Below are 12,805 nucleotides of genomic sequence, written 5' to 3' on the forward strand. Positions count from 1 at the left end.
AGTGGATAAATTCCATAAATAACTCTGGTCACAGGATACGCTCTTTCGTAATACGGTTTGTCAATACAGTCAACAATCTTGGTTTGGAATTTTTACTTAACACGGTAGTTTTCTCATTTTGAAGGACAGGGTCACGTTTGCCACTGATAATCCAAGTATCATCTACTTCCTTAATAAACGTTACTCTGAAAAAATAGATTTAATTATCGAGATAATTAATAATCATTGCTGCTCGTTGGTCGTGCATTATAGCATTGATGACTTCGGTGTTATTGCGTATAATTTTCAACGTTGACCACACATGAGATGCATCAACGTTGCGAAATTCTTTTTCAGCATCAGGAATACTTTAAATCAGAGTTTCCGTCAAATCAATCAGAGTTCGTGATCGTGGGTCATGGTTCTTCTATCAAGATCGAATTTATATTGAGGCATAATTTTAATCACTGATAATAACTCTTTCATATTATAATAAGACAAATATTTAAATTATATATATATATATATATATATATATATATATATATATATATATATATATATATATATATATATATAATCATTCAAACAAAGAAAAAATGCAAATTCCCCGTAACAAAGCTTTCGTAAATGAATTCTGCGACTATCATTTACAAAGTAGAGGGAGAGGGAGTTTAGGACCTAAACCAATTTTGAAATGTTAAAGGAAAATCTCAGTTGTTTATGCAGTGTGGTGGTAAAAATACAGAGAACTGAAAAGATATTATGATAAAAAATTATAATAATGACAAAGTTATAGGAAACGCTGAGACTATCTTGCTAGATGTTCAAGATAATCATTTAGACAAATGATTATTTAAACAAATGATATTATTTATAAATGAAACACAAATAATTTGTAAAACATCCTATCTTCAAGAATTACGAGAAATCTCGTGATCGTATCACCAGATATTGACGACTAAAAAAACCAGTCGGTTTTGTCGCCAATGCTGCTTATCTCATATTCAGTACCGGTGGGCATAAAATATACCTTTGTCATAAATTCGTGTACGAATTTTTTCGGGGGGTAATCGAAGACGGTCTAGTGATTGATTATATTAATGGAGAAAAACTCTTTAGATTATTTATGAGCCATTACTAACAGCCAAAATTGTAAATTTGGAAAAACTGGCCATCGAAGTAGGATCGCAAAAGCAGTTCCATCAATAAATGTATAGACGGGTGAAGAAATAATAGTTAAATCAATGATTGCAGCTGGCAAATATTTTGATATTTGCATGCTTTCGGTTCAGCGTGACGCAGAAGATATTATCATATCTGCTTTTTCAAATAAATGTAAACAAATCAGAACTATTCATTATTGTTGAAGGGATATAACTACGACAAGCTAAGATATCTCCGGTAGAGTAATTAAGTAGTTACATTGCTTGTTGTTACTAAAATTATATTACTAACTATTTAGGTTTGTGTCAACATTCAGTAATTAATTATATACAATAATTTAACCATCAGTATGGTAATTAATATCAGTAAAGAGAGATTATATTTTGGAACGAATGACCATTCGGTGATATTAAAATTTCTTATATATGGAGTGTCAACAAATGGTTCATATGTTTGTCTGATGAAAGAGATTGACGATATTCATATACCTATTGTTAAAATAATTATGATGGAACAGTTTATTCTACGTTCTGAAGCTTCTATCGTTGATGTGGAAACTTCTATAATCATATATAATATATATTATTATGGAGGATTGCCCAATCACAAAATATGTTAGGTATTTTTATGTTGATTAAAGTATCATCGATATAAGTTATCTAATCATTCTGATGTTTCTATCTTTTATGATGAAGTTTCACTAGTCACAAGAATATCGATATAAAATAATTATTTAGTTATTCTAATAACTATATCGTTCGTGTGACAAGAATATACATTGCTATACCACTTCAGTATTGATGAAAGGAGATAACTATGTCATGCTAAGCTCTCTCCGGTAGAGTAATTAAGTAGTTATTTCGCTTGTTACTGCGTAATTGGCCTCATTTGTTCTTTGTGTTCACGTAAACTAATTCTACAAATATACAATAATTTAACTATCCGCGTGATAATTAACACAACACATTTGAGAAAATATTTAACTTACCTCTGTTCACTCCAGATGCACTTCCAGAAGGGCTGAGATTGAGCGATTATGTGCCTTTTAGTGTCTACACAGAGCATTCTGGAATGAATGTTATTTTAAGAATAACTCAATCACGTATTTTCTAGAACATTCCAAAATACCGTGGATTTGTAGAATAACGCAATCTCGTAATTTTCTGGAACATTCTGGAAAGATGGGTGATTTCCAGAATTGCGTTGACTATAAAAGCACAGACTCGCTCTATCTCAGTCAGTTTGGAAGTATATTCTGAAATGAACAGAGGTAAGTGAAATATTTATTTTGTAATGATAAAGTTGTGTTTGCGATACATTACAAATTTTGTATTATATCATGTTGGTTGACGAATACTATTTAAATATAATTTTATTATATAATAAATTATGAAAATATTATAGGTATTATTTCTGCAATAAAAATAAAAAATTGTTTTTGATGAGATTTGTATTATTGTAGTACTATTTAACCATCAAAGTTATAAAATCTAACTGATTTTCATTATTTAGTACTCTTTACCCCATCAAAATTGTATAATCTAATTGATTTTTGTCTTTTAGTACAATTTATCTCATGAAAAGTATAAAATCTAATTGATTTTCATTATTTTAGTAATATTTACCCCATCAAATTAACGAAAAATCAGTTTAGAAAACCTGATACAAATATATATTCATTTATGAAATTATTATTATACAAACAAATTTCGATGAGATTATTTTGATTTATCCAATCTTATTGAAATTGTTTGATGATTTGAATTTTCCCGTGAAATAGTTAATATCTTACGTAGATAATTATATTCAAAATTTAAATTCGTAAATCAAGTAACCGGACAGATTTCTCAGAAGGTTTAAAATGTATCCTTGATATTAGCGGACTATGACATCGCAAATAGCCTGGATTATTCGGTCCTTGTACGATCAAATATACAGGAGGTACTTTCGTTGTAAATGTACATAAAATATATCCTTCCTGAGCCTGACTAGCTTTTCGAGATCTATCTGATAGCTGCCATCAATTGCATCACATACAAGATTGACTGATATTTACAATTTCTGGTGAAATATGACTAACTCCACCGATTGAGTCATTTTTATGTTTGAGAATATTTGCTGGTGGGGTTATTTTTCGCCACGACTCGACAATTTCTGTAACGTTTTCATTGATAATATCATTAACCCCTAATTTTAGTTCGTCCGTATCAAATACTGGTAATATAAACTTTAGTAAATCTGTTTCAGCTATTTTATAACGATTATAAAATAGTTGCTTAATATATATTATTTTTCCCACGTCTCTTAACCAAACACTACTACCACACGAAAAATAAACAGCATAGTTTTATCTCGACTGCAGTTATAAGTAAATGTTAAGAGGAAGTGAATGGGACCTATGTGCAGCACAATAGAGTCAAAGATTGAGTACAAGTTATCTGCATATTGTCTTAACAAGCGACTAGGGATATGTACATGCTGCTTGTGTTTTGTAACTACTGTAGTAGAGTATTCACTGAACGCATTATCTTCCATGTAATAAAGTAAGTTTATACGCTTCTAATCACAAGAAAGCGCTAACATCACTTGTTTTCCAGCGTACACATTTCAACGACTGTTACCAAGAACACATAGTTACATTCAGCATTAAGATGAAAATACATTTAGGGAAAACATTTCCTATCTTAACTAAAGAACATTTGTATAGTACAATGTACAAATAGAGAATTAGCACACAAGTACAACACTTTTAATGATGTCATTTTACGCCATACTTCAATAACAGTACGTATTCTGTCACAGATAGATAACAAGATGAGATCAAGGTTTTCAACAGGAAGAGACCATCGGTCACTACTAAAGATTTTGGATAGTGTATGTATGGCTTTTAGTATATATCAAAGTCGAATGTATCAACTTTTCGTTAAATATCACGAAATATGTAGATGCTTGATGAACAAAATCTTCAGATTTACACATTATTGTTCTCGCTGAATTTGTATACAACACTTCAAACATGCAGCTGATGAGATAACAAAACATTTTGTTTCCGTCAATTTCACTTTTTTCGTACGCCCATGTTATATGCATTTTGTATTCACTCTGCAGTGAATCATGTGATACGTCAGCTAAAGGCTGTTGTCCACAGTGGTATGGGACATGATGAGTGTGTTGCGGCCTGCACTCCGATCGCCGATCCTCTGGCTTATCTCTGTGGTGACGCTTGCACCACGTAAGTCGCTTCATATATTGTACTTAACATGAGATATATAAGGGATAAACATTTCAATGTTTTAGGTGGTTGTGAAGGTGATTTATTCCTTTACCTCAAGATAATTTGTTTCATCTAATGTATAAAAAAACAACAAACCCAGCCATGACAAAAGTCAGGTAGACAAACACAAAAATGGTCAAGCATAAAATATAAATTAAATATGCATCAGAATGGGTTCTCCTTATGTGTCAGCGAGTACCAAGTTGATGTGCACATCTAACAGATCCTCCCTTTCGATACAGAAATCGCTTATGTTAATTCGTTTACGCCAACAAACTACATAGTCTAGATAGCTTTGGGCATATTAAGGAATCTGATTTAATTTAAACAAGTTGACACTTCTAACCCTATAGATCAACTTAGTGTATAAATCGCTCCATGTATATGACTTTTAATATATTAATGAAACCCTTTTTAGCCCTCATTTCACCGAAACAAACAACTCATATTAGATGAAAGTGGAAATTAATATTTACCATTTGATGTAAACACTCTCTCACGCATACAAACACAGACACACACACTCACCTTATTTATAGGTATGCAAGAAGTAGGATACAGATATAATCCAATTATAAAATCCAAAATCTTTATAAATAATCTCAAAATCACTAAAATATATTATTTCGTGATGCTCCGCTACAAAGGTCGGTTGGAGCTTTAAGTCATGTTTGTACGCCAACCATTCCCCAGCAATGTTCGCTGTATTAATATGCGCAAGAAATGTGTTGACAAAAATGAAAATCGCTTTATTCATTAATCTGAGTAAATATACAATTTGAAGCATTATATACAGAATCTAAATTTGTAAACAGATTGCAATCCTAAAATTATTGTAAAATATCATGACGTTTTATTCATGAAGCAATGCAGCCAAATATTACTTAGGACAAAAATTGAGAAATAAATACATCGCAAACGAATGTTTTTGCCTAAGTAAACACATATGAGAAGAAAATTCATATTTTATGAGCAGATTCGGAAAGATTTAATTCGTGAAGTGAAACAAGTTTGTATTGTTAGCCAATCATGATAATACAGTGTTTCAACTTAACTCGTGAAATATTTATATTTACTCCAAGACGTAGATAGTCTGTAAATCATTTCCTCTCATAAATAAATAACAAAACTACGCTTTTATTTTCAGGGCTCTTGCCGCCTTTCCAACATTATAAAAGTGATGTCAGATATTAGACGCAGCCAAAGGAAAAGTAAATAACTCTCAATAATTTGAGGGCATCTATTATATTACCGGTTCACGTAGGCGTCCTAATAATATGAAATCAGACTTACTCGTCTGACATGTCTTATTCATAAAAAGTAATTCTTGAAGTCGAGAAAGGTTGCAGAATAAACATTTAATATTTATTTTAGATGTATGTATATTTTATTCTCACGAGATAGATAAGGATTTAAATAAATATGATAAACAAATTACCAGTATGATCGTTCAGAATCATATTGTGATAGTGTGATTAACCATAAACCTTTCAAACCTGAAATGCATTTTGTGCATTAATTGCACACGTAAGTTATTCATGCTATTGGCGGAAAGTTCTTTGCCCAAGGACACGGTAGCTGACCAAGGCTGATGATATGGTAAATAATCCACGCGAACCACAAGACCACCGCGGCTCCTTCGAATCGTGTGTGGGTGTATTTATCAGACAGGTTGCTAAATATAAGTGGACCAGGTATACCAAAGGTCACTAGGATAAAAACATATATCGACGCCTGTCAGAAGAACTTAGATCTCAAGCTTGATAAAATGGTATTCTATATTTAAGTTATATCGAACCATATTTACACTGTTAAAAGGAAAATCTAAAATTTCTGTAATCAGTCTTTCTACAGTACATTTCTTTTTTTGTTTAAAACATAAATTATGAGCTATGTAAGCAGTAGGAACAAACACTATCTACTTTAAGTCGATACGTACAATAAATTGTTTGCCATGAGACAATGGATGATACAAAGGTAACAAGATTTTGTACTTAATCAACAAAAAAATAGAAGTGAGTAAATATTTGTTAAGAGCTACTTTTAGATCGTACATAGTTTATGAATGAAATAACATATTTTCGACCATGTTTTTCTCTTCTAATCCTCGATTTAGTCCATGTGACTACTCTTCTGGATGGAAGACGTCATCCTTGGCTATCTACATGGTTTCATGTTCAATGTTTTAATAATTTAGGATCATTTCTCTCAGACTGTTGACCGCCCCAGTGGCCTAGTGGTTAGAGCGCCCGCCTCGGATGCGGGAGGTCGTGGGTTCGATCCCAGGCTGAGTCATACCAGAGACCTAAAAAATGGTACTAACAGCTGCCTCGCTTGGCGTTCAGCATTAAGACGTTAGTGTTAAGACTGATCGGCCTGGTGTCAGGATAATGTGACTGGGTGGGACATCATGCTACATGTCTGCGGCATGATGCTCCAGTGCTAGATATCACTATAAACTGCCACATTGCAGAGATCGTAGCAATATGACTGCAAAATTGTTAAAGCTACGTTAAAAATCAAAATCACATCACATCACCACAAGAGGAGAATCCGCTGGTATGTGTATTTAATTGATAGTGCGTGCCTGACCTTTGTCAGTGATTGAGAGTAGAGATTTTGCATGCCTGACATTTGTCATGGCTGAGGGTTTTCTCTACCTGATTGTGGTGTCATTTTTGTTTGGCTGAATTTAAGTTCAAGTCCTGACCTTGTTTACGAATTTGAAATAATAGTATATTTGAAATGATGCACATCCAGGAAATTATGTGACGTCATAGGTCAGGGGTCAGCCCGTATATGAAGGAGTCTAAGGAAACCATTGATCAATTATTTCATATCAGCTTTTGAGACTCTGTGGTAAGAGTTTTAGTTGTGTTTAGATATAATTTGATAGGAATCAATTATGTTGGGTCCTCATGTGAATCACAAAGTGATCCTTGAATTTTTGGACTAAAACACTACTTTGGGATTATAGCAATTTCATTGAAATATATTATGGATGATATACTTGTGATACTTCAAAATGTTTGGCACATCAGCACATTCAAGACTGATGTTACATCATCAATTGTAATATTAAAATTCGTCAGGAATAATTCTCGTCCTATAATTTCGGACTTGTGATAGAACATTTAGGATTATCTGGGATTTACTGCACAGTCTTGAGTCTATAGAATGTCTACTTTTTATTCTACGGAAGTAAATAGTATTTGTTGTTTTACTAAACGTATTGGTTTATTATTTTCTGTTACATTTTTTAAAACACCATCACCCCAAAAATGAAATGGTTGGTCCCTTCTGGACCTTATGTTCAGTACAATATATGAAGTGACTCACGTGGTGCAAGCGGTATCACAGAGGAAAGACAGAGCACCGGCGATCCCATGGCAGGCGGCAACACATGCAACATGTCCCATTCCCCCGTGGACAATAGTATTTAGCTGATTCACTAGACCATCGACTGTAGAGAGTGTACAAGATGAATCTCACATTTGCACAGGAGACAAAACAATTGACAGAAACAAAATTGTTTGCTATGTCATCCGTTGCAGATAAAAGTGTCTTCTAAACTTCAACAAGCACAATAATTTACGTGTTTGGAATGATTTGAGGATTCTATTGATTGCATACACACATCATATTAAACAATTAAACATTCGATGATAATACATATGCTAAATGACATGAATAAACTATTCAAAACCTATATCCGACAAAAGTGTTATCGTCCTGTTCCAAACCTTGATCTCGTCATGTCCGCTTTGTGATTATAGGGACGCTATGCGCGTTGTTTTTAAAGTAGGGCGTAAACAGTATACAGAAAACAGCAACATATCATTCGATACATCATTAAATTTTCTGTATTTTTGCGCTAATTCTCTATTTGTAAAGTATGCTTTATAAATCTTAGATTGTTAAGATAGGAAATGTTTCACGGAATTTTGTTCCTGTTAAGACTGTACATAAATGCAATATGTTAGAAAATAATCGGCGACAAAGTGTATCCTTCAAAACAAGTGATATAAGCGTTTGCTTGTAGCCAGAAGTATATGAACATATAATAATTATACGGAGGTGAATAATTTTAATGAATACCTAACCACGGGTGGAACAAAAACATAAGCGTCCATTTTCAGTTTCTTAAATGCAAATGGCGTGTATTAATTGCTCGGTTGAATCGCGCTTCATCTCGAACCAACTGATGTCCTAATGTAATCACCAAAGCTAACAGGCACGAATCAACATTTGCTTTTAACAGAACTTTGTGGATTTTTTCATGAGCATTGGACAGTATGGATTGATGAGAGAAAAACATACAGATAAACATAGATAGAGATAGCGATGGCGGGAGACTGAAAGCAACGTTCCTGATGGAAATACTTGAACTTAGCCACAATGTGTATGACACTAGATGATCAATATTAATTATATTGAGCAGGAGCATCAGCAGTATTTATTAGTGGGAGGGTGCGATCAAAACTCTAGCGGTCAGCTATAAAGTTTTAAGGATGTGGGCCAATTCGTGTTTATCTTTGAAATCGGGAGAGGGGGTCCATGCTATTGAACCTTTTTCATTTTTAAAATAACGCATACATATTTTTCTCGAACAAATGAAACAAAAACAAACTAAAAGAATAACAACTGACATACGGTGGAGAAACTCAATAAATCTCTTCTCCTCCACGGGTCCGGAGACAACAAGTGGAAGCACAGCTAGAAAAACCAGGGCGAGCTTCATGATTGCTGCAAATATAAGAAAAGTCATGGTTTAGTGAAGAATGACGGTTTATTTCAGCAGTATATGGAACGGAATAAAATTAAATGGTTCATGCTGCATAGGTACAATTTCAGCAGCGTTTAGAATGTAATAGAATTTAATGGTTTCGAGCTTTCCTAAGTAATATTTCCGCATTATATATATTTGGGATGATTTTAGAGAAAATAGCGCCTCTGATTTTCACGTTCGTGGTTATTATTTTTCTAAGATTATATCTGTTACGTCCGTATTCATTATCTATTAGGTCAGAACCAAGCGGTTCCTATGTGTAAAGTCTTATTTGAAATCACAACCGAAAGGTCCCTATGGATACAGTCATATATAATATTATACCGGTAGGCTTCCTAAATATAGTCTTTCTCCATATATATATATATATATATATATATATATATATATATATATATATATATATATATATATATATAAAATCTCCTTGGTTTTATTAAATTTCGCTAACGTATGTAGAATTAAGTATATTATGAAAAGAATTTGCCAACTCAAATAATGTAACTAGTGACAAAATTGCTGATGGTGACTAAAGCACGTAAAATACAGAGCACGAAATTGACTATATTAGGTCCGAATTACTAAAACGTAATAGACTGTATTCATTTAAAGCAATGTAACGTACCTTTTTGAGCTGCTTCTGGTCTGTTCTTTGATCTTCAGATGTGACTGAAAATCCGCTCGCGTTCCTATTCATACTAGATAATACGCATGTACATGGAACCAAATGATACTTGCTATATAACATTCTAAAAATTAATTCGGCACAAAAAAGCACCTTTGACAGAACAGTTAAAAATTTTATATCATGTTTAATTTTAGAAAATGTAGGTATACACACAATATAGCTAGAGTTAGAGACATATCCTACATCATTTAATGTAACCACACGATTTATAGTGTTGCATATGTAAATACTTTACGTTTTCTACGAGTGATTTTATCACGAAGGATCTGACTTTCGCTGGACAAGGGATGACATTTTGCCCTTTTCAATCCAGTCCACCTAAGTTTGGGCAATGTCACGATGAGGTTAGTACAACACGTTTAAAAGTTTGTATCAGAGTTAAATGAGGCAAATTTTCAATTAAGATCGATATATTCTTGCCAGATAAGCTTCTGTGTCAGTAATTGCTTTTGTATATCCTTTTTTGTGTCTGTATGCTTGCATATATGTATACACAGATATTTCGTTCATTATCTACCTTTTTATATTGATTAGTTATAAACTTTGCTCTTGAATACGTTTTCTCTTCAAAGATAATTTGCAGTTTACTTACTATATTATACAGCTTATTCCTCCGGAAGCATAAACAATTGAGAAAAACATTCCACTGGAAGCATAAGCAATTGAAGAAAAAAACATTCTTCCGGAACCATAAAAAATTGAGAAAAGCATTTCTCCTGAAGCATAAACAACTGAGACAAACATTCTTCCTGAAGCATAATTAACTTAGAAAACGTTGTGATTTAGGTGGAGACATAGACGATTTTCCTACGAAAATATTGAAAAACACTTATTGTCAGGGTATTCATTATTCATTGACTTTAAATTGAAATTAAGATATTTATGTGGAGGTATTTCCTTAACAAGGATTAAAGACACTGAAAATAGTGTTGACTGTTTGCAGAACGATTTGTTCTTGCCGCAATGAAATATAAAAAAAACGAAATAACTTTTTCTTCCTGAAAACGATAATGTTAACTGGTTAACAAAAAAGCCAGGATCTAGAGTTTGTCAAGACGGTTAAATCAAAGTAACGACGGAGAATAATATATCCAATTTTAAGAACAGACAATATAACCCGTCATTGCGTCCTTGTTAAATTCTTTCCAAATATGCAAGGGAATGGAACATCTTGTATGTGACATCTATTTATATCGAGATATAACCCAACAAAAATAGCGTATTTTTTCTTTACATAATGAAGTCGTGACACCACACCGTGTTACCACATATTGTAATTTTCTTTGATTATATGTTTGTTTTGATTTGCAGAGCATGATAAAACTCCTAAAATCAGAGGAAACTTTAAAATTAACAGTGGTGTTCGTTTTAAAACTTAAAAAGTTGTAAATAAAGAGGAATAAACGAGTCACAGTAATCCTCTATACTACTGATGTAGCGACGCTTGTTAAAAATGTGTCGATTTAAAGCAAATGGTATTGTATTGTTTTTATACAAATAAATTGTTTTAATCATGACTTTTCTCCTTCTTTATATCGATCTTAGTAAAAAAGATCTCTTTTTCACGTCCGCGTACCAGATCAAATGGGTTTTCTTTCACGTTCGCATAACTAACTTAAGTTTTGCCGTCATGTGATATTATGCCCGTGCGACTTCATCCCCCTGAGCTTGCATCATACCCTCCTGTTTTGACAGTAGGTATGGGTTCTTTAGACACTACATCAAACGTTCTGAATAGTTTGTATGAGGTGTTAGAGATCAATAAAAATGTGGGTGGTGGGTAGTGGGGGTGTGTGCTTTGATTGTAATTAAAAACCGTTGTTTTTATTATATATATATAAAAGTTTGTTGGTTAGTATGTTTGTGTGATTCATTCACCTTCTTTTACATCATATTCTTTTTCGTTTAGGAGGTGTGGCATTTTTCGCGAGGGATACTACACAACGCGTTTTAGATAGCATGTATGGAGTGTTGGATAAGACTCAAAAGTGGATGCCGTTTTGTAATCAAGAAAAGCATGATGTTTAGTAGTGTGTGTTTGGATTGTAATTAAAAACGTGTGTTGGAACGTATGCATGTGTAATTTTATCAATTTCTTTTACATCCTACTTTTTTCCTTATATAGTCAGTCTGCTGTTGTAGGCACTGCACAGGGCGTTTTGGATAGTATGCATGGAATTTTGGATAGTACTCACAATGTGAGGTTTAGATTTCAATATAAATATGTGTATTGGATAGCATGTTTGTTCGAAATGTACGCGAGCATTGAAGATCTTAAATGAGTAAACTGCGGTGACTCATCATCAATATAACTCACAATTGTACCTAATTTAGTTCCGTCTGATAAATTAACATTACTTCGACTTATAAATGTGTTTCTATTCGTTGTATCAGCAATAATTAATATTGCACAATGTCGATTATGATCATATGATCCTTCTTTGGCGAATATACTGACTATTTTTCTGCCAAGATCTTTTTTTAAATTTAATCTCAAAATTAGTTATATCAGGATTTTCATCATCAGAATATTTCTTTTGTTGCTGTAACCAAACTTCTTTCTGCGGACGATATAATTGTTTCACATACTCTTAGCAATAACAGTATTTTTCCATCAAGCATATATCGTAATAATATGTCTGGTGCCCATATTTGTTTTCTGAAATGTGTTTGCCAAACCAGACATAAAAAATCGGATGAAGATTTTCAGGAAACTTAAATGACTCGATACAATCAAATCCAGTCAAATCGAAAGCTGGTAATGGTACATTTTTCGATACTCTGGTCATCTTGTGCTTGGATGTCCTAATCGCTCAAAATACTTAGAGCACTCTCCCATGCCATGAAAACTTCCCGGATAACATGCAACCACATCAACCAAAATAACCTCTTTATACTAGTATTTGAT

The 12,805-nt window shown here is 33.0% G+C and overlaps 1 long non-coding RNA gene across 1 annotated transcript; it reads left to right on the top strand.

Annotated features, from left to right (window-relative positions):
• Positions 1-4,252: 4,252 nt before the first annotated feature.
• Positions 4,253-5,786, top strand: LOC149804129 (uncharacterized). The gene is made up of 2 exons (XR_016420008.1): positions 4,253-4,378; positions 5,568-5,786. It is a non-coding gene; the product is annotated as an uncharacterized LOC149804129 (long non-coding RNA).
• Positions 5,787-12,805: the final 7,019 nt, after the last annotated feature.

Source organism: Sinohyriopsis cumingii, chromosome 3 (genome assembly GCF_028554795.1).
Source record: "Sinohyriopsis cumingii isolate HCF-2022 chromosome 3, ASM2855479v2, whole genome shotgun sequence".
Taxonomy (NCBI): domain Eukaryota; kingdom Metazoa; phylum Mollusca; class Bivalvia; order Unionida; family Unionidae; genus Sinohyriopsis; species Sinohyriopsis cumingii.